Source organism: Crinia signifera, chromosome 2 (assembly GCF_055691185.1).
Source record: "Crinia signifera chromosome 2, ASM5569118v1, whole genome shotgun sequence".
Lineage (NCBI taxonomy): Eukaryota > Metazoa > Chordata > Amphibia > Anura > Myobatrachidae > Crinia > Crinia signifera.
Genome location: NC_139218.1, coordinates 272153112 through 272174449, shown reverse-complemented (window position 1 = coordinate 272174449; position 21338 = coordinate 272153112). Strand labels below are relative to the sequence as shown.

Here is a 21338-nt window from a genome sequence, read left to right as displayed (position 1 = left end):
TTTTCATCCTTGTGTCCTCTGTTTTTCTGACCCTAATTTACCGAATACATTTTGTTTTAGTTTAGAAAGAAAAAATTTCCATATTTTAACACAGTTTAGCAGGCAAGATCATTTTGTGCCAGTTTGTTAATGGATTTGATTAATATGTACTATATTCTTAGTGATGCTCATTCCTAATGACATGCCTCAATGTCCACACCATAAAAAAGCGATATGCATTGTGATAACCCATTTAAAGTGTATATACCCAGATTCATTGTCTTTGTTAGGTTGGTTAAACTTTGAATTTTAATGACAACCTAGACTTTTTGTTGGCACTTTTTTTATTTGGCCATTTATATGTCCTGACCAGTTCTGTTAGGATTTTAAATTATCAAAATACTCCGAGCTGTTAGGATGGGAAATAAAGGATTCTTTTGGAGCTAGCAGGCTCTCCATGGTTCCATAGAAGAACAATCTGCAGGCGCTCATTGATTGCATTAGTGGAATCTTATGTTTTTTGCTGCACTGCGGCAATCCTAGGAGAGGTTGGTACCATCCATATCACCCACCCATCTGTGCTGCAGGCTGGGATCCTAAAGAACTAACATTATTTGTAATATTAGATTAAATACTTAATGATTGATTAATAAGTTGTGCGATTTTCCGAATTCAAAAAACAACAATTGCTAGTCATGTTTTTTTGTATACAGAATATCAATTTATTAAACTAGCATCAAATTGAACTGTACTGTGTCTAATATCTGCAAATCTCCAATTTCAAACAAAAATCTGACATTTTGAATTGAATCATAGGAACCTTTTTACATATATTTTTTTTAATTCAGCAATACAATTTCCCTTGTAGCAATTCAGTAATGGAATCATTATAGTGTTTTAATAGAGGTTTTTCGCTTGGGACATAATGGATAATCTTAATGTTTGTTTAATTGAGAAACATTTAGAGCTGTGCTGAGACTTAATTAAATCTCTCTTTACTTGACTGGAAAAAATGTTTAGGACATTTTTTTTGCAGTTTAGATATCATAATATTTATTGTAAAGTGATAGTGGTTATATATATTAAGTCTCAGACATTTCCTTTTTTATGTTTCTTTTCTCTGTTCTAATGAACTTTACTACCAGACTATTTGATCCTGACTAAGCTTATGAACAATGCAAATGGAATTGCCCCCTGATGGTAAGGAATGGGGACCAGATGGCCCTTAAAAGGTGATAATTAGGAAATATAGCATATTTGAGTAGCAAGAAAGAGAGAAACTTGTTAAAGACAGTCAATCTGTTGGAGGCAATGTTTCTTAATTATATCCGTTTCCATTTTGAGCTGCTGTAAAGAAATGTATCCAAGATTTTTGGACAAAAATGTACAAATAATTAAATTTCTAGGCATAGTAATTTAATATTTTTTTCCTCGGGTGTGATGGTAATTGAATATTTGTAAATGCTTGTAAAGTTTGTTAGGTTAATAAAGTTTGTGGCTCAGTGTTCCCAATAAATTGGCTTTAGCTCTTGTTTTACACAATCATATCCCAACATAAAATTATATTACCATTTGTGTCAGTCAGTGTTATCTACTACATTCAACTAAGTAATTTTTTTTTATCCTCAATATGGAGAATTACTCATCTCCTTTGTTGCTATGGTATGTATGTTTATTTTGTGACACATTCTAAATTACACAGAATTGTAATACGTTGAGATTTTAGAATTTAATTTAATAGGAGAAAGTTTGCTTCCTTATATATTAGTAAATGGGCACCTCTGCCTGTCTGCTCCTTCAATCCCTTCTCCCTGCTGTACTTAGCCCTTGGTCCCTCTCTCTTGGTGGTGTGTTCTATTGCTCCCTTGAGCAGTTGAGGGACATGCACCCCAGCTTTGGCTGTGCAAGATGGGATAGGACTAACCAATGTTGAATATGGTATAGATATTTATTATAATTCTGCTGGTGCCACTCACATTTTGCAGGTTTAGTTTCTAGTTTGGTTTTCTTCAAACAGGCTTTTGACACTTGCCATATAACAGGACACACGTTGAGCAAGAGTCTCATTCCAATGTATTTTGGAGTGGGGAGCTGAAATATGTAAAATATGAAGAAGTTTCACGACTCAGCCAAGTGTTTCCATAAATGATCTAGATTTCAGCTATAGTTAAGTAGCAACATTTGGCTGCAACCATTGTGAAAAGTAATGCTGGACATACACGGTCAGATAAAATACCTGTCAGACAACAGATATTTTATCACACAAAATTACACCATCACCCCAGCAGATATCATGGACATATAGGGCCAAATGTAATAGGGTGTGAGAATCAGAAAGCGAGAGTTTTTTTTGGAGTTTCCCATTTTATTTTAAAGTGGCAATCAATTACATGGCAAAATCAACCTGGTTTTGAAGTGTAAATGATTGCCGCTTAAAAATAATGGGAAAAGTCTCCCTGAATCTCTCACTTTCTTATTATTCTCACACCCTATTACGTTTGGCCCATATTGTTAGCCATCTCACAATGTATGCCACATGATATCTGGGTTCTTCCCCTGAGGAAGAGACATTTTCCAGTTCCTCTGTAGTGAAGGTACAGGGTCAGTGTCCTTTATTATTGCATCGGACGGACATGCTGAATGATTGTGTGTCCAACTGATCAATATTATAAGATTGGTCTTATGCAATTATCTGTCCATCAATCCACCAATATCAGGCTGATCACCAAGATAATGGTATAATTAATGCCCAGTATTAAAAACTGATGTATAAACTTTGTGAAAACTACAGTATGTTCAGTCAAGCTTTTCCGTGCTACAGAAGTACTTGGATTTGCACGGTTGATTATTTTTTGTGTGTTTGTTTTTTTTTTCACATGAATTTATGAAAAAGCTAATTTCTTTTTAATGTGGTCTACTGTAAGAAATCAACTTCTGCAGTATATTTCCTTCCTTATTGCATTTCTTTATTCCCCTAATTAAAGTGTTGATTATAATTGCTCATCTTCCACAAAGCCTTTTAACAGCTGCTATTCTGCAGCAATCGGTCTACAACATGCTGCCAATGTTCTTATCTTGGTAAAGTAGCACAGGTCAGGACTGTCCAGCTGGTGACGCATAGGATGAAGTTGGAACAAAAAGCCTTTTATTTGGATGGTGACCTGCATTAGCGTTCACAACTTTCTATTACACCCTACAAATATGCAGCCAATATGCTCTATTTACTGAAGAATATACTTCATTTTAATCTTTTAAGCCGCACTTTGCAAATACCATATTATACAGTAGTAGTTGGGGTATTTTAGTTTCTGTTTAATTATACAGTTCTTTAGAGAGTGTGTGCTTATATATTGTTGATCACAAACATGTTTGGTATTATACAGAATTATGGTTTAATCTATTTCACTTGATTTTCATGCAAGCTCTCTATTTTAGTTGAACCAGGCAAACACTGGGCCTTATTTTGGTTCACTCTTAGAGGCAAAATCCTTCTTAGATGGGTAAAACCATGTGCACTGCAGGTGGGGCAGATATAACATGTGCAGATAGAATTAGATTTGGGTGGGGTTTTTCTTCAAAGTGAGATATTTATTGCAGTGTAGAAATAAAGCAGCCAGTATTTTCCCTGCACAGAAACAAAATACTCACCCAAATCTAATTCTCTCTGCACATGTTACATCTGCCCCCCTGCAGCGCACATGGTTTTACCCATCTAAGAAGGAATTTGCCTCTAAGAGTGAACCAAAATAAGGCCCATTGTCCTTTGTCTATCCCTGGCCTTTTACAGCCATGTTACATGGCTCATATCGGTCATGTCTATTCCCACTACTTTAAATTGGGCATTGGCACTATTATTGGAAATCACATAAGTATTGTAATTATAAATATAAAGCACCATGGACATTGTAGCTATTTAAAAAACTGAAGTGCCACCTTTAAAACACCCAATAAAAAATATATATTTTCATTCATCGCCTTGTTTTCTATATATCTTATTCAAGCAATTGTATTTTCTTTAAAATTGTATCCGGTTTTCATATAAATGTATACATATGATAATATAGTACAATATGCTTAAGTAAATGTTTAAAGATTGATAACACCCAAATGTGTGAAACAAAATCTAAAAGTTGTATAATATAATTCAGAGATTTGCAACAGAATGGCACATCTCATGGGAACAGACTTATGTCTAACGACACTTACAAGACTTTTGATCTTCCTCAATTTATTTTTTTAATTCACTATTTCATTTATTGAAAAGTACAAGTACAAATAATTTATGCATACAAAGTACAACGTGTCTAATTACACAATAAAAAAAACAGTCTCCAAATTCTAGGAGATTCTTTATTGGTGAATTTTGTGTAATCACATCTCTCCCCCCATATACTTCGGTACACGTACTCCTCATTTGTAAGTATCTAGTATCTTAAAAAAAAAAAAATCCTGGGCAATTTATAATCTTCTCCAGTTGATTATATGACTTCACTTCAATGTTCCACCTTTGTATACCTGTCCTATTTCTCCAATCCCTATTCACTCCCATACTACTTTAATCTCCCTCTCTCTCTCACCCAACTCCTTCTTATCCCCTGCCCCTACCCAAATTGGGATTTCCCAATCCAGGTTTTTTTTTGTATAATCATTTTTTATTGATTTTCAAAGGGAGAAACACATATAGGGAAGCAAGGGTTGATATAAGTGAACAGCCAACAAATCTCGACGCAGCGAGATATACACTTCATTTCTTTAAACAGTGTTTCAGTGGCTAACATTATTTTCCTAAGACGATATTACATGGCACATAAAGTGTGTTGTACTGAGTAGATTACGTCTCTGCTATCCCTTTCAATCCCCGGTATAAAATCTATAGAATTGCTGTTGATCAGCAAAGAGTCGAATGGGGGGGGGGGGGGGGGGAGGATTAACAAGGGAGGGGAGGGGGGGGGGGAAGATTGACCTTTCCCTCTCGTGAGGGCGTAAGTGCAGTTTAAGATGGTGTTATCCAGAATCAGACCAGGCATTTTATTCACAAGGAGATTGCCTTGTACTCTTGGGAAGTTTTATACTCCATCCAGGGGAGCCATGTGGCTGCGAATTCAGTGTGCTTATCCAATGATGACATCATAACATCCTCCATTGACATATAGTGATCAATTTTGGTAAACCAAGATTTACATGTGGGTGGGATTATTGATTTCCATAGGACAGGGATACTAGCCCTCGCCGCATTGCTGAGGTGCCTGATCAATGATTTTTTATAGGAGGTGAGAGGTGTGGGAGATAGGTTTAACAACCAAAAGGCAGGAGCCACTGGGACAGGGTTGCGAAGAATGGTTTGTGAAGTCTTGATGACTTCTGTCCAGAAGGGGGTGATTAAAGGGCATTCCCACCATATATGCAAGAGAGAGCCGGTGGAACTCTTACACCTCCAGCAAGTTGCAGGGATGCTTGGGTTCATGACGTGTAAAATGGAGGGGTGTCTGTACTATCGCATAATCAGTTTGTATTGTGTTTCTCTAGTTTGTATACATATAGAGCTAATATGGGCCTTCATAAAAATGGATCTCCATTCCTTATCGGATATATTTAGGTTGAGATCTCTTTCCCATGCCCGCGTGAAAGTGGAGGAGGCGTCGTTGTTTAAGTCTTGTAAGAGTTTATATAATAGCGAGATAGTGTGAACAGGTTCAGATGTGGATATGCATAGTCTTTCAAACGCGGTCAGTTCTCGGGATGATGGGCGAGATCTAAAGCCTGTTTGTATAAAATGCCTAACCTGTAGGAATTTCCAGAAGTCTCTCGATGGGATTTCCCATTTTACTTGTAGTTCCGAAAAGGAACACATACTAGAGCCTAGCATCATCTGGCCCACCCTAAAGAGTCCCTCCATGGCCCATATTGAGAAGTCTGGGATATTCAAACCAGGCTGGAAATCTGGATCGTTTAAGAATGAAGTTAATGGGCCAAATTTGGAAAAAAATGAGTGGGTTTTGTCGTAAAGATTTCCATGCTTTTAATGTGGAGGGAATGGTTGGGTGGGGATCTGGCGGAGTGGGGAGAGTGGGTAGCCAGGGGAATATTTCGGGGTATAGGCCCATACATACTCCTTCCAGTTCCACCCATTGCTTACTTCTACGATTCCTGGTCCAATCCAGGATTCTGTTTAGAAGAATGGCGTGGTAGTAGTTCCTAAAGTCTGGAAGGCGAAACCCCCCCCTTTCAGTTCTTCTAGCCAGAATCTCACGTTTAATTCTGGGCTTTTTTCGCTGCCAGATAAATTGTTGGGTCAGGGTCCGAATAGATTTAAACCATACCTCTGGAACTTGAATTGGTAAGGTTTGGAGTATGTAGAGTAGCTTGGGCAGGGAGTTCATTTTAATTACATTTATTCTCCCCAACCAGGATAGTTGTTTGTTGTGCCATCTGCTATAGTCTGCACGGAGAGATCTTAAGAGGGGTTGATAATTTAAGGCGTATAGTCGGGTTAAGTCGCTGGATAGGTTGATACCTAAGTATGTGATGTGGGAGGATTGCCATGTGAATGGGAATGAGCTCTTAAGCTGTGGGACCAAGGTGGGGGGTACTGAGATGTTAATAATACTGGATTTGGTCATATTGACTTTAAAATTGGAAAGAGAGCTAAAGCGGTCTAGTTCTTGTATGAAATGGGGAAGTGACGTTGCTGGGTGAGTGACTATTGCTAGGAGGTCGTCGGCGAATAGTGCTAACTTGTAGTTGGCTTCTCCGATTTGTATACCCGAAATGTTTGCATTGGCTCTTATCATCCTGGCTAGTGCTTCCATGCATAATACAAAAATTAGTGGTGAGAGGGGACAGCCCTGTCTTGTTCCGTTGCTAATAGGGAAGGGATCAGACAAGTAGCCGTTTGTCCTCACTCTTGCTGCGGGCATGTGATAAAGGGCTAGAATTCTATGGAGGGCCAATGTACCCAATCCAATGTGCTCCAGCACAGACCGCATAAATCCCCAGCAGACCCTGTCGAATGCCTTTTCGGCATCAGTAGTAGTAGGTGAATCAGATTCAGAATTTTGGTAGTGTTGTCCTTTGCCTCACGGCCGGGGACGAATCCCACCTGATCATTCTGGATCAGAGCGGGGAGAAATTTATTCAACCTGTTTGCCATTAATTTCGCGAAGAGTTTGATGTCAACATTCAAAAGGGAGATGGGTCTATAGCTGGAGCACATGGAGGGGTCTTTTCCTGGTTTCGGGATCACTGTTATGTGTGCCTCTAGGGACTGTTTAGAAAAGTGCGAGTCTGCCGAGATGGAATTGAAGGCCTGCAATAGTTTTGGGGTAAGTATTTCTTTAAATGCCTTGTAGTAAGTTGCTGTGAAACCATCTGGGCCGGGGCTTTTGCCCGAGGGCAGGGAGGATATAGCTGATTTTAGTTCTATCTGGGAAAATGTTTTTTCTAGTAGGTCTCTGTCAGGAGATGATAGAGAGGGGAAGGCCGCTGAGGTCAGATATTCCTTTGCTAGTAGTGTTTTATGTAAGTGTTCTATTGATGTGGGGGCTTCCTGGATGTTGTAAAGTGAAGAGTAGTAGTTTCGGAAGCATGAAGCAATTTCCGGGGTTTTATAGCAAAGAATATCTGCATCTTTCTTTATCTTGTTGATAAAGGAAGCAGCTCTTTGGGTTCTAAGGGCTTGCGCTAATAGGCGACCTGGTTTATTGCCCCATTGGTAGTACTTACTCTTACACTTTCGTAGTTCTAGTTTGGTGCGTTCGGCTAAGAGCTTATTCAAGTTGTGACGAGATTCAACTAGTTCTGCGAGTAGGGATGGTGAGGAGCCAGATTTGTGCATAGTTTCAAGCCTATGGATGTTGGCTAATAATGCAGATATTCTCGCGTTTTTTTGCTTTTTCATGTATGTGCTCAATTGTATCATTTTGCCTCTGATGACGCATTTATGTGCTTCCCATAGGGTAATCGCAGATATGACTGGAGTGTCGTTTAACTTGAAGTATTCTGATAGTGTTTTAACTAGCTCTGCTTTGCAATATGTGTCCTGTAACAGTAGTTCATTGAGCCTCCATGTCCATTGGCCAGGGGTCTGTTGGTATGTTCATAGGCGTGCGCAGATTGAGTGTTAAGGGTGCACAGGCACCCCCTAATGCTGTGCCCCCACCCCCACACTTATTGCTGCTAGTAATACCAGCAATACCTTTTACCAAAGGCTTTTGCCTTTTAGACCTGTATTCCATTAAAATAAGCACCCATCAATCAATTATGTGTGTTTTGCCTTATTAATTGTATTACACCATTGTCATATCACTACATATCTGTGTCATCCAGATATGATTTTGACTTTATTTGCGTGTACTGTTACACAGAGTAATTAGAAGATTAAAACTGAAATAGGCAGGAGATTATGGTGTGGCTGAGAGACGTTTTATATTGTAGTGAGTACACGCCTGATTGGCGGTGTTAGACAGGCCCAATGGCTGTGTTAGACATGCCCAATAGGTGGTGCTAGGCACACCAATTTGACAGTGCACCCCCTAATAAAATGTGCTGCGCACGCCTATGGGTATGTTGCTAAGGTTATTGAGATCGGGGCATGGTCCGACCAAGTGATGGGGCCTATTGTTGCGTCGAAGTAGTGGGAGGTGTTTGTGACTTAGGAATATGTAATCTAGTCTGGAGTAGGTCTGATGGGGATGGGAGTAAAACGAGTAGTCTCTGCCTGAGGGGTTAAGAATCCTCCAGGAGTCGGCAAGTTGGAGGTCATGGAGAATTTTGTGTACTTTTCGATATTTGCGGGTCGGGAATCTGCTGGCGCCGGTAGATGTATCTATAGTTGGGTCTAGGGTCCAATTGAGATCTCCTCCCAGAATTGTCGTGCCTTCAAAAAGGGAGTCTAAGTGTGTCAGGTGTGAGAGGAAGAATGAGTGTTAGTCTTGGTTGGGGGCATATACCACTACAAAGGTGTAGGGTTGAGTAGATATTTTACATTTAATAAGGAGTACTCTTCTGGGGACCGGTTTCAGTATGGACACATCAGTCAACTGGAGATGTTTAGAAAACAAGATTGCCACCCATTTAGCCTAAACATAGAGCATAAGTCTCTAACCTTACCCGAAAAATTAACTCAGAGTCAACCCGTGAAACTTCCGTTACCTGGGCCCCGTAGGTAAGTACCCATAATGAAACCAGAAGGGTGGTCTGGGCCAACTCCTTACAAACATTTACATAAAAAGTAACCACCTGCCACTGTAACTCTGCTGGTGAGTATTGATAGTGGTATGAGATAAGGCTGCTTAAACTATTTTCTGCCAAACATAAACATAGAAATAGAAATCCAGTGAGTCATAAACAATCCACTTAAGGTGGAACCAGGGTAATTTTGTAACCAAACATTATAGTCACCAGTCCTGGGTCTGATCCCAAAGTAGGGGAGAGTCTTGTTATAGGTCAACTTGTAGGTCTTCAGGTGGGGCTTGTATTGGGGGGTGTTGGGACTTGGCCTTGTTTCTTTTTGGCGTATCGAGCTTCTTGCCAAGGAGGACCGTGACCTTTCTGTTGGAGTGGCGGGAGATCCGGGTGATTAAACTCCCAGTTGGGTATGTCTACGACTGGTAGGCCCAAAGCTGTGCAGAACGTCGGGATATCGGAATAGGAGTTTAGGGTATGCTGTCTCCCAGCGGAAGTGACTTGGAGGCTGAAGGGGAAGCCCCATTTGTACTTCAGTTGTCTCTTGCGGAGTTCGGAGGTGATTGGTCTGGTACTTCTTTACTTTCACGGCGCCAGCATGGCGCCGCGCGTACTTCCGGGTTACGCTCGCCACTAATTAAGTAAAATAAACTAAGTTAACGCCATGCCAACATGGATAGTTCATACCTCCACTATCCATGTTGGCATGGAGTTGATTTTAATCACCGAGCCCGCAGCGTGGGCGAGCGAAGCGAGCCCCGCAAGGGGACTCTGACGCGCGGCGCCATGCTGGCGCCGTGAAAGTAAAGAAGTACCATTGGTCTCAATGCCTTCCGTTGCTGAAGTGTGTGCCAGGACAGGTCTTGGTAGATTTGTACATTGGAGCCATTGAAGTCTATTCCATCCAGCTGGCGTATCTTGCGTACAATACTTTCTTTTTGTGTAATAGTATAGTAATGTAGACGGCAAATCACATCGCGTGGACAGTCAGACGGCGATCCTCTGGGTCTTAATGCCCTGTGTGCTCTATCTAGGGGTACCGATTCTGGGGGGTCATTCCCAAGGATCTCGTTGAAGATCTTGGTGAGAGCGTCTGGTAGGCTTTCCTGGGTGACCTCCTCGGGTAGGCCTCGGAGCCGGAGGTTATTTCTTCTCCCTCTGTTGTCGAGATCTACTAGATGCATTTGTAAAGAGCGGATCTCTGCAGATTGGGCAGCTAGAGTCTCTGTAAGGGAGTTGCAAAATGTATAAATTTCTTGTTGGCTTTTTTCCAGAGAGGCTGTACGCTGGGAGAGTTGAGACAGGTCTTGCCGGACTGTAGCTATTTCTTGGCGGACCGTGTCTTGGATATCTTGCTTTGTTGGGAGAGTTTTCATTAATGACAGGGTATTTCTAATTTCTGCTAGCTCCTTTGCCAGCAATGAGGCCTGGAAGTCTGACGGAGTAGTGGATGAGGTGTGAACTGGAGAGTCTTCTGCTTGTGTAGAGAGAGTGGATTGTAGAAACGGTCTCATATCAGTTTGAGACATGTTTTCTTTGGGAAGAGGCGTATTACCTTTTTGAAGAGCCTTTTTGCCTTTGACCATAATTAGCTCAGAAGCTTCGGGTAGAAACAGTAGGTGGAGGGATCTTGAGATTGGGAGGATTATCTAAATTACACTCACATCAGTGCGGCTTAACTCATCGGGCGGTGACTCCCGGGGGCCTGGCTTTATAGAGACATCCTTATTTAGGACGTATCATTTTTTGGGGGTCCTTGACCCCTCCTCTTCTCCAGCTGCACTATACGCTGCTGTTGATCAGTAGCGAGAGGTCGGCTTACATTGCGTACGCATGCAGGGGTGTTGAATCGTGAGGTGTCTCCCTTTTCACAAGCTGGCTCTGTTAGAGCAGTGATTGTAGTTTGTTGTTGCAAGCACTAGAGGGCAGTCTTGGCTTATAAGTAAGAAGTGAGATCACAGCAGTCTATAGAGAGTATCCCTAAGGTTTGCTTCCTTTCTGCTGTATAATCAGTATAGGCAAAGAGGTGAGGGTTATTATCCAGTGGTTATCTGTGCTCAGTGCCTGGGATTTTGATGGTAGGGTTTAAGAGGTGTTGTAGGTTGGTGGAGCAGCCCAGAGGTAATCCAGGTGCTACACCAGTCTTGCCGGTGGGAGATGGGGGAAGCTCTGTAGGGCTGTGAGGTGAGGCGTCAGTGGAGATATATCTCTAAAATGGCGGCCGTATAGCAGTGGCGTCGTCTCTCTCCTCTGCTGCCCTGTTGTGTCTGGCTTGAGCCCCCCTCGCTCACCTGCTGTGTGCCCGGTCTCACTGGGGCTTTCGCAGGGTGTGCTGCGGGTGTATGCGGCTGTGTCAGCTGCGCTCCGTCCTGCTCCGGATCCCGGGCGTTCCGAACAGGCAGCGTGCGGGGCTTGTAGCTGGTCTCACTCACCTGGCGTCTGATGGGGTGTCTGGTGGGGCTTCCCGCGGGTAGGGTCACAGCAGCGTCTGCGGTGTAGCTTCTCAGGACCCGGACGTCTCGCGGCGCTTCCGCCCCAAAATTGATGCCCCGGCTTCAGCTGACTGAACGGGCCGCAACCCGCGGGAGCGCTGAAAAGCACTCCCCGGCTCCGCAACACCGGTCAGTCGCAGTCGGGGTGCCGGTACACTGATATGTGCTGCTGGATTGGGGCAGTATTTGCCTTCTGAAGTATGTAGAGGGGTTAATTTCTCTAGGCTGGCTCCGTAGCTCTCACTGCGTGCGTCTGGTCACTTTGCTCGCCAGGCCACGCCCCCGTCCAATCCAGGTTTTTATTGCACATTATTTTGTCTGAGTATTCCCAGACTTTTATTGCCTGTTTAACTATCGGGATCTTAGTTTTTATCTGACTGACCACTACAAGTGTTTGTCTTGGAGTTAGATTGTCTTTATTTTGCCATACTAATTTATTTGTGGCTTCGTCCACATCCCCTTTTACCCAACCTCATATTTGTAACAATTGGGCAGCAATATAATAAAGCCAAAGACCCAATCTTCCCATGCTTCTGGCCCTTCTCATAGTAACTATGTTTATTCTTGCCCTCTTTCCACCATAAATAAAGGATGTGGTGATGCTATCCAATTTCTTAAATATTCTAATTGGTATGTATACTGGTGACTGTTGGAACATATACCAGCACTTAGGCAATATCACCATTTTTACTAGATTGACTCTTCCCGTCACTATTAGAGGGAGTCGTCTCCATGATTTAACCTTGTCTTGGTAAAATGTTTTTAGTGGTTCCAGTTTTCCTTTCACATAGTCCTGTGAAGAGTTGGACACCCTAACAACGAAATATTACATATGTCCACCGATCTCAGAGGAGAATCTTTACTGATATTGCCCGGGCCCCTATCACTTATAGATAACATATTGGATTTTCCCCAATTTATCCTTAATCCAGAATATGCCCCACATTCTTCTATTATCTTTAGGACCGTCAGGATTGATGTTTTATAGTTTGAGATGTATATAAGCATGTCATCTGGGAAGACGAAGAGATCGTTTCCTGAGAGAATGGCCCAGCACCGTTCTGACATAAGGATAGCCTATGAGAGAGGTTCCACTGACAAACCTTTGGCGGCACACTTTGTTGCTAACGGTCACCAGGTTAAGTATATTATTATAGATTGGGTCCCATTCACTGTGAAGAGGAGGTGATAGAGATATACAGCTGTTAAAAAAGGAGTCCCGGTGGATTCACACCCTTGATTCTGTGGCCCCAAAGGGGCTTAACGAGTACAACCATCTGAGTATATTTTTGTGACAGTTTTCGAGTGGCAGCAATACCACATAAACATTTGCAGAAGTGATTTTCTTCTTTTAAATGTGGTAGATATACTTAGAATACCGAAGGCCCTTTACTATTATTATTGTTTTTTTGTATATTGTTTTTTTCTGGTGGCTTTGCCTGAACCATTGCTACTGGGGATAGCATGCACATCACGTAAATATTTGTATGGTTATTGTTTTTGTGTGGTTTTATTGATATAGGTACTCCCGTTGTCCCCGCCTGGCAATCCCACGTGGGATGATAAGTGTATTATTATGATTATGCCCTTTAATATGGCCGTGCGTTCCATGAAAGCCGTGTGGTGGACTGCATCGGCCAGATGAGCAGAAGCAGCCAAGTATGAAGCGCACTATGAGGCGTTTCCGGCAGTTAGGAAATTAAAATTTAGGCTCCCCAATATGGTCGTGCATTCCACGATAGCCACGGGGTGGAACGAACAGGCCAGATAAGCGGAAGTTGTCGATTTGAAGCGCACAGTGATGCGCTTCCGGCAGTGGTGAACCGCACGCTGGAATAGATGGTGTAATTCGCCATAATGGATGGCGTTCTTGTCTTAATGAGTGTAAGTTTGGCTTTGTTGTTGTACTGGGGCATTGAGCTGCTGTTTGTGATAGGCTGATTAGTCCACAGTAGGATTTGCTGATTTGTTATCCTAACATGGGTGGTGCCGGTATCTGGTATAAGGGGTGGCCCTAAAGGTAGGGATCTGTTTGTCTGTCTTTGATGTGGTCATGAGTAAGGCCACTTTCTGTGACCGAAACGTCGACCTGACATGTATTTATCTATGTGCATCTTGCTGATGAATTAAAGCAGCAATGAATCAATTGAATATGAACTGTCAAGCCCTGGTGAGTGCCATCTTTATTGTATGGATGTATTGTATGGCTCCATTGTGTGACCATTAGAAGGCTACCCCAGGCATATGCATTTATACAAGTGAGTGCCAACCTGTTCCAGGACATGTCATCTGCATACATAGATATTAACTCTTTCTCTTTTTCTGCATAATTGAATTCCTGAAGTTCTTCATGTGTTCTCAATATACACACAAGGGGTTCTATTACTAGGTTAATACAATACAGGGGACAGAGGGCACCCCTGCCTTACCCCCGTGGTTACTCCAAATGGACCTGAGATGTACCAATTTATTTAACCCTTGCCCTAGGTGCCACATATAGCATTTTTATTTGTGTAATAAACTTTGGGTCAACTCCAAATTTCCTCAGCACTTCCCAGAGGTATTCCGACTCCACACTATCATACGCCTTAGCTGCATCCAGTGAGATTATCACAGCTATCACATGCTTTTAGTTAATCTGTATGTTAGTATATAGCCTTCTTTTGTTTAGGGACATACTTTTCACTTTTCGAAACCCTGCCTGGTCTTAGTGGACAATATCCTGGATCACAGTGTCCACCCTTACTGACAATATTTTTGCTAGAATATTAGCATCTATGTTAATCAGTGAAATCAGTGAAATAGGTCTATATGATTCTGCGTTGGTTAAATCTTTCCCCTCCTTCCGGATTACCACTATCATTTCCTCGCTCATGGACTGGCAGTTTCCCCTTAGTCATACTGCTGTTAAATATATCTGTAAACCTTGGGGTCACAAAATCACCAAATTTTTTATAGAGCTCCATTGGGAGCATGTCGCACCCAGGTGCTTTACCTCCCAGACATATGACATATGAAGTTTTGCTCAAGTATTTCACGTTCTTCATTACTTATGTGTGCTACCTCCACCCCCTCAAGATATTGTTGAATTATTTCTACCCCCTGCACTAGTGTTGATGAATAAAGTTTTATATAATATTGTAAAAAGGTTTCTGCAATCTCAGGGGCCGTCTCCGCTACCGGCCCCTGTTCTGTTATTCTTAAAATATTATTAGATGGTGTCATATTCCTTACTAAATGGGCCATATAGCTTCCGGGTCTATCATTATTCAGATATCAAATTTGTGACAAAAACGCCTCTTGGCGTGTAGCGCTTATTATTAATTGAATAGTCCATTTTTTTATTAGCTTGGAGCCAGATTTTTTTTTAGCTTCCTCTGTTCTCTCTTTCCAGTACTTAACCTCTAATTCTTTACTTCTTCTTTCTAATGCCTGATTCTGTTTTCTAGTACTTTTTTAATATGTGCGATTCTCTTAATCATTAGACCCCTGAGAACTGCTTTTACCTTTAGAAACCTCTCCATCATATTACTAAAAGATTCTTCCCATTCTTGAGTTATCTCTGACCCAGCCCCCATCCGCTCCAGCTATGATGGATGACCTTTCCAAATCTTACATCCTCTATTCTGTAGTTCCATGATCTGAATCATGATTGGCGCATAGTCGGAAATCCCCCTGGGGAGATATTCTACATTCTAAATTTTTGAAATACTTTATCATCAACTAAAGCCAAAGAGTTGTAAGATTGTGTGGAGCATGAGTATGCCAAACAGTCTGGATTTTTCTCTTTCCATATACTGTATCTCTCCATCCAATATGTGATATAAATTTGTCAAACCCATTGTTTCCAACCCTGCTTACCCCTGCCATTCTATTCCATCGATCCTTGCTGGGATCCATTACATTATTAAAATCCCCTACGCATACAGTTTCTGCTTCATTAGAACCTAAAAAGCTGAATGCACACCACCGAACGGATCCTATCCTGAGGCCATTGGAGGAAGTTGTATCCCCGCTGAGGACCGCTGGTCGGCTACTTTTCACCTGATGTTCCACGGCACAGTCTAAGGATCCTGTCACCCTGAGGGGTATTTTGCCTCTTTTTATCAACCACATGTGAGTGTAATAAAGAAATATTATTTTAAATATATAAAAACATTGTTGCACTATATATCTTTCATCGAGCCCCTAGGGAACGTATATTTGGAGGATCATGTTGGATTGAAAAGGAAAAATACCTTTTGATATGCGCGGTTTTTTTTGTATGGAATGTGAGTGAACTGAATAAATAATATCATCACATCACGTTTAAAACATTGTTGCACTATGGTCTTTTTTTCTGTTTGAGTTTCTTTTAGATTCAAAGAGACTCCATTTGAGAGTATATTAATCATTGTGTAAGTGATTTATACCTCTATTTGTGTGAAAACTCGCCAGTGGATTTACAAAAATATTTTGTTGTATTCATTAGAACCTGCCACAAATTTCAACAACTGCTGCAATATGTCAAGTTGAAATGGTGGGGGGGGGGGGTACATACACAGCCGTGATATACATATTCAAGTTGTTTATCAAGAAAGACATAACTGCCATTTTTATCAATCTTTTTTTTTTTTTTACATTCAAATGACATGCTCTTATGTATTAATATTGAGACTCCTCTAGAGGCATTTGAAAAACTTGAGTGAAAGGCCCATCCCACCCATGATTTTTTTTCTCCTTGCAGATTAGTTTAAATTAAATGCATCACCTGAGCCCTGTACTGTTTCACCTGGTTCATCAAATTAGCTCTTTTTATATTATCATTTAACCCACCTACGTTGCAATATATGATCTAAACCATTATACATTGTTGTTTTTATCAATTCATTAATTATCCCAAAGTTAGGGTTTTCTGACTACCTTTCTCTGATTTTTAGTCCCCCCCCCCCCCCCTGTATACCATCCAATGTGTAGTATACCTTTTATCCCGATCCCAACCCCCCTTGCTTTCCATACATACATATACCCCATACTCTCCCTGGCAACTTTGATGGGCACCAACCCCGGCATTGATGCCAAGCCTTTCACCAACATCCTGGGCAAAAGTATTCTATTCCCAATGATCACCTTCGCAGTGGACTCTCTGGCGAGCGCTCTATACCAACATACTGGTGCACATTTTTACACTGTTATACTACCCATCTCCTATTATTGCCCACCTCCCCCAGCTCGGGAGGTGAAAAAAAAAACCTCCTGATGTTGGAACTGGGCAACAAATCCGATAGGGACCAGATATTATCATTCTTAGAGATAGCTGTCATGTCCCTTTCCTGCCTATCTTCCATTCTTTCAACAATCTATGCAAGATGTCGCCTCTTCTGGTGTAGAGAGTTTAGTCTCTCCATCTGAAATAATTCTCAACTTTGCGTGGGACATCATGAATTATTTAATATTGCGTTCTCTCAGCCTTTTCTTGATTTTCAAATATTTCATATGCTCCTTCTGGACTTCTTTAGCATAATCCAGGAAGGTCATAATATTTACTCCATTTATCTTCAATTAACTTTTGTTTCTGGCCGAGCGGATGATAGTGTCCTGATCTCTTTAGTTCATTATTCTGGCTATTACTATTCTGGCTGGTGCCCCTGGTGGTAAGGGATTTATTGGCACCCTGTGTTCTCTTTCAATACATAACTGTGGGGAAAATAACTCCCTGCCGAACTGTGCAAACAACCATTTCTTCAGTCATAACTCTGGTGTTTCTCCCTCCCTGTTTTTTTAGGGATCCCCACCAGCCTAATAACCGGTAATACTGAATGCCTGACTAGAATTGCGTTTGCTTGTTTCTGGGCTGGAACAAACTAAGATGGATGCTGGACTGGGACCAGCTATGCTAGATTACCAGCCTAGAATTGGAATGTCTCATAACTGGGCTAGAACCAGTATGGGGGACAGTAGAGATGCAAGCAAGATTGCTAGAATCAGTAGTCCTGAGAAGCTGTAATCACTGAGCCAACAAGGCTGCAACTGGTAGTGCTGGATTCACTGGTGCTGCAGGATGGATTACAATGGATAGTTGAAAGGACCAAGCTAGAACTGGTATTGATGGGAAACTAGAGACCAGGAGCCAAGATATGCTGGTTGATAGCAATGGTGCACTGGCCACCTGATAGAACTTTGGGAAGCTCTTTTATAGGCAATACTAAGCTGTGATTTGATGCTGGAGTCCTGGAACACAAACTAGGCTAATCATCAACTAAAATGTGGTCAGGTAATACTTCCCAAGGTGGCGGCACCCAGAAACCTGTGAAAAGACAGAGATGGTGCCTGGTCTGCGTGCAACATTGCTGCAGGAGCAGCATGGACCAGAAGTGGTGTGCAGACCTGTGAAGGACAACCTTGAGGACATGATGAACTTTCAAAACCAGTGGATTAAGTATCAATAGACATTCATTTACATTTATTTTGGACTTTGAGTGCCAATACCTGTGACATTATCTATGAATGTATTGTATTATTGTGCCCGGGTCTTTTGAGTGCACCACTATTAATATTAGATAAATAAGGAGTAAGTGACATATGTTCTATTATGACAAAGGAAAACTACTGATGCAATTAATCCAAGATAAGAGATTGACCGCTCCTGGTCAGTGCATGTGTGCTCATCAGAGTCCAAGATGCAAGTCTCAGGGGATGTGTGACCCTGGGGTCACCTAGGGCCGCTGGTAGGCACAAACTGAGGAAGCCGCTGATGACTGCTAACAGGCGGAGAAACGCGTTTTTGTAGCTGTGTTGGTGCCAGAATACCGCTGAGTGACCCCTGTATACTGCTGTCAAATTACATCTGCAGAGTGGGAATACTCTCTAGGCTGCTGCTATACCCCTCCTCAGCAATTGAACATCCAGCTGAGTAGAGGATGGACTGAGCCCTGATTACACAAATGTGGAGACATCTCTGTGCAGCCTAAAGCTCTATTGATAGAGCAGAACTGGTAACTATATATGAAAATCTGCCTTGCCAAAATTATATTATATTGAGAAGTGAGCCTATTTGGTCTGACACATATGCCAATCATCTGTATGTTTTATGTTGTCTGTCTTGTTTGTTAAATGTATGTATGAAGTGCACTTCCATGAATTTTTATTCAGTGTATAAATTGCTTATATTTGTTTTTTAATAAATATTTCCATTGAGGGAAACTTACTATTGTTATTCCTTTCCTGAGTGCAACTGCGCTCCTTGGTTATGCATGCAGCTTAGGCAGAATGCAATTTCTTTGAATTATCTTGGATTAATTGTCTAATGGACAAGGAATATATTACAGCATTGAGGACCAATTAAAGTCCCATCCTATATGACATTTAACTCTCGTTCCTTTTGGATTTCAATAACCAAGGAGCTATATCAGCCAAATTATTCCTGTTTAACCCACAAATGAGGATAATTACTACATAGAACTCCAATGTTTAAGAAGAATTCCCAATGAAGTTATACTTTCAATTTTGGCTGCAAATCTGATAAATACAGAAATCCATCTAAGTAGGTGAAATTTTCATCACAGAAGTAGACATCCACCATATCCTGCAGAAAACTAAAGGAAACCATTCTTGCACAATTCTATAAATAGAATACCTTATAAAGTCTATAAAAGATTATTAAACATTTGTACCCCTGTTGAAGTCTCATAAAGAGATGAAACGCGTTGGGTACATGTTTTCACTACAAGTCCTAAGAAATCTGTATCCATGAAAATAAATTGATTTGAAAACCCTGCTTTTTACTATATTTTTAATAAATGTTTTATGTATAAAAAGTGAATTTGTGTACATGGATCTGTGAATAAGGAGAGACAAATAGGAATAATCACCAATATTTGTGAGGCGCCGAAATAACACTATTGTTAGTGTAATGTTAGGTAGTCCACCTGTAAAAAGTATGTTAAAAGAAAACACACACACAGAGAAAAGTATAACTTTATTTCACACACAAACACACACCTCACTTTTACACCAATATACTTACTAATCCAGGAACCAGCGGTGGTTTGTCTGCTCCACAGCCAGCTCACCCTGCACTGACAGCGGGGTGAGCCGGCTTTCTCTGTCGCAGCTAACAGCCTCTGTAGCGCTGTCCCAGTGCTACAGAGGCTGATAGCGTGGTTGGCTTATGTGTCTCCATGTAGATGTATAGCTCAGCCAATCAGCGCTGAGCCATGGAGACGCATCGGCCGATCACGCTATCAGCCTCTGTAGCGCTGGGACAGCTCTACAGAAGCTGTTAGCTGTGCAGGAGAAAGCCGGCTTACCACGCTGTTAGTGCAGGGTGAGCTGGCTATGCAGGAGACAGACCAGCACTAGATCTTGGTGCGGTAAGTATGTTGGTGTAAAAGTGAGGTGTGTGTTTGTGTGTGAAATAAAGTTATACTTTTCTCTGTGTGTGTGTGTTTTCTTTTAACATTCTTTTTACAAGTGGTTCTCCAAGTCCCAGCATGCGGGGGAGGTCTGCTGGTACTTGTAGTTCTCCTGCATAAACCAGTGTTAGGAATATGAGAATTAACCCTATTAGGCCGGACGCTGTTGACAGCCCCGGGCTTCAGCCCTGGACGGGTGAAGCCTGGGGGGGACCCCTTTATTGGGGGGTCCCCACTCCTCCAGGTACCCCGTCCAAGGCTGACCAGCCACAGTGCTCATGTTTTGGCCGGGAGTGCTTATATAAAAAGTGTCCCCCGGCTGTGGCATGACACCGCGGGCTGTTGGAGCCCGGTGCTGGTTTCAAAATACGGGGGACCCCTAGATTTTTTTGTCCCCCATATTTTTGGAACCAGGACCGGTATAAGAGTCCAGGGCTGGTTTCAGAAATACGGGGGACCCCTACGCTTTTTTTCCCCCCGTATTTTTGGAACCAGGTCCGGTTCAATGAGCCCGGGGCTGGTTATGCTCAGTAGGGGGGACCCCACACCGGTTTAAAAAAACAAAAACACTTTTACACATTTTTTTACACAGGACCATGCACAGATCTCAATGATCTGTGCATGGTTTTGTCAAATTCGCCTGTCAGAACCCGGTCTATTTTTTTGGCAATTTTTGGTAACGGTTACCAAAAATCGCACCCTATTACATTTGCGAGTTGTATAACTTATAATGGGAAAACATCTGGATGCGAAGTGTGACTAAATATCGGCACTTCAAAATGTGGGATTTTGCGGCAAAAAGTGCAATTTTTTTTACCGCGAATTGCACCCTATTACATGTGCGATTTTTGGAAAACGTGCGATTTCGACCATTTTTTTACCAAAAATCGCTCATGTCTAAAAAAAATCGACCCCTATTACATTTCGCCCTAGTATTTAAAGTGGAAGTCTCACCAGCTGTTGATAATGCAAGTTCTGCTGGCAGTAATGTAATTAAAACTGTATACTGTACATGCTATAACATTATCTGTGCAATTGTTCTGGTTAGAACAAAAATATGGTAATGTATGGAAGCAAATGATAATTGTCCAATTGCTCTAAACTGGAAAAAAATTGAAAGCCATTTGATTTAACCAATTTATCCAAATTACAATTTTTGCCCATTTTCCAGATTTTTTTTTTTTTTTTTTTTTTTAGCAAATGGTGAATTTCGTTTGCACCTACACATTACAAGATTTTTTTGCTCCCCGCTGAAAAATTGGACAGGTAATCTTATAGTGTGTGTATACGG

General features: G+C 41.6%; 1 protein-coding gene across 4 annotated transcripts in view; it reads left to right on the top strand.

Moving 5' to 3' along the window:
- The window catches only part of CLYBL (citramalyl-CoA lyase), a 400072-nt gene that overhangs the window by 104282 nt on the left and 274452 nt on the right, over positions 1 to 21338 (top strand). The gene's annotated exons all lie outside the window — the stretch shown is intronic.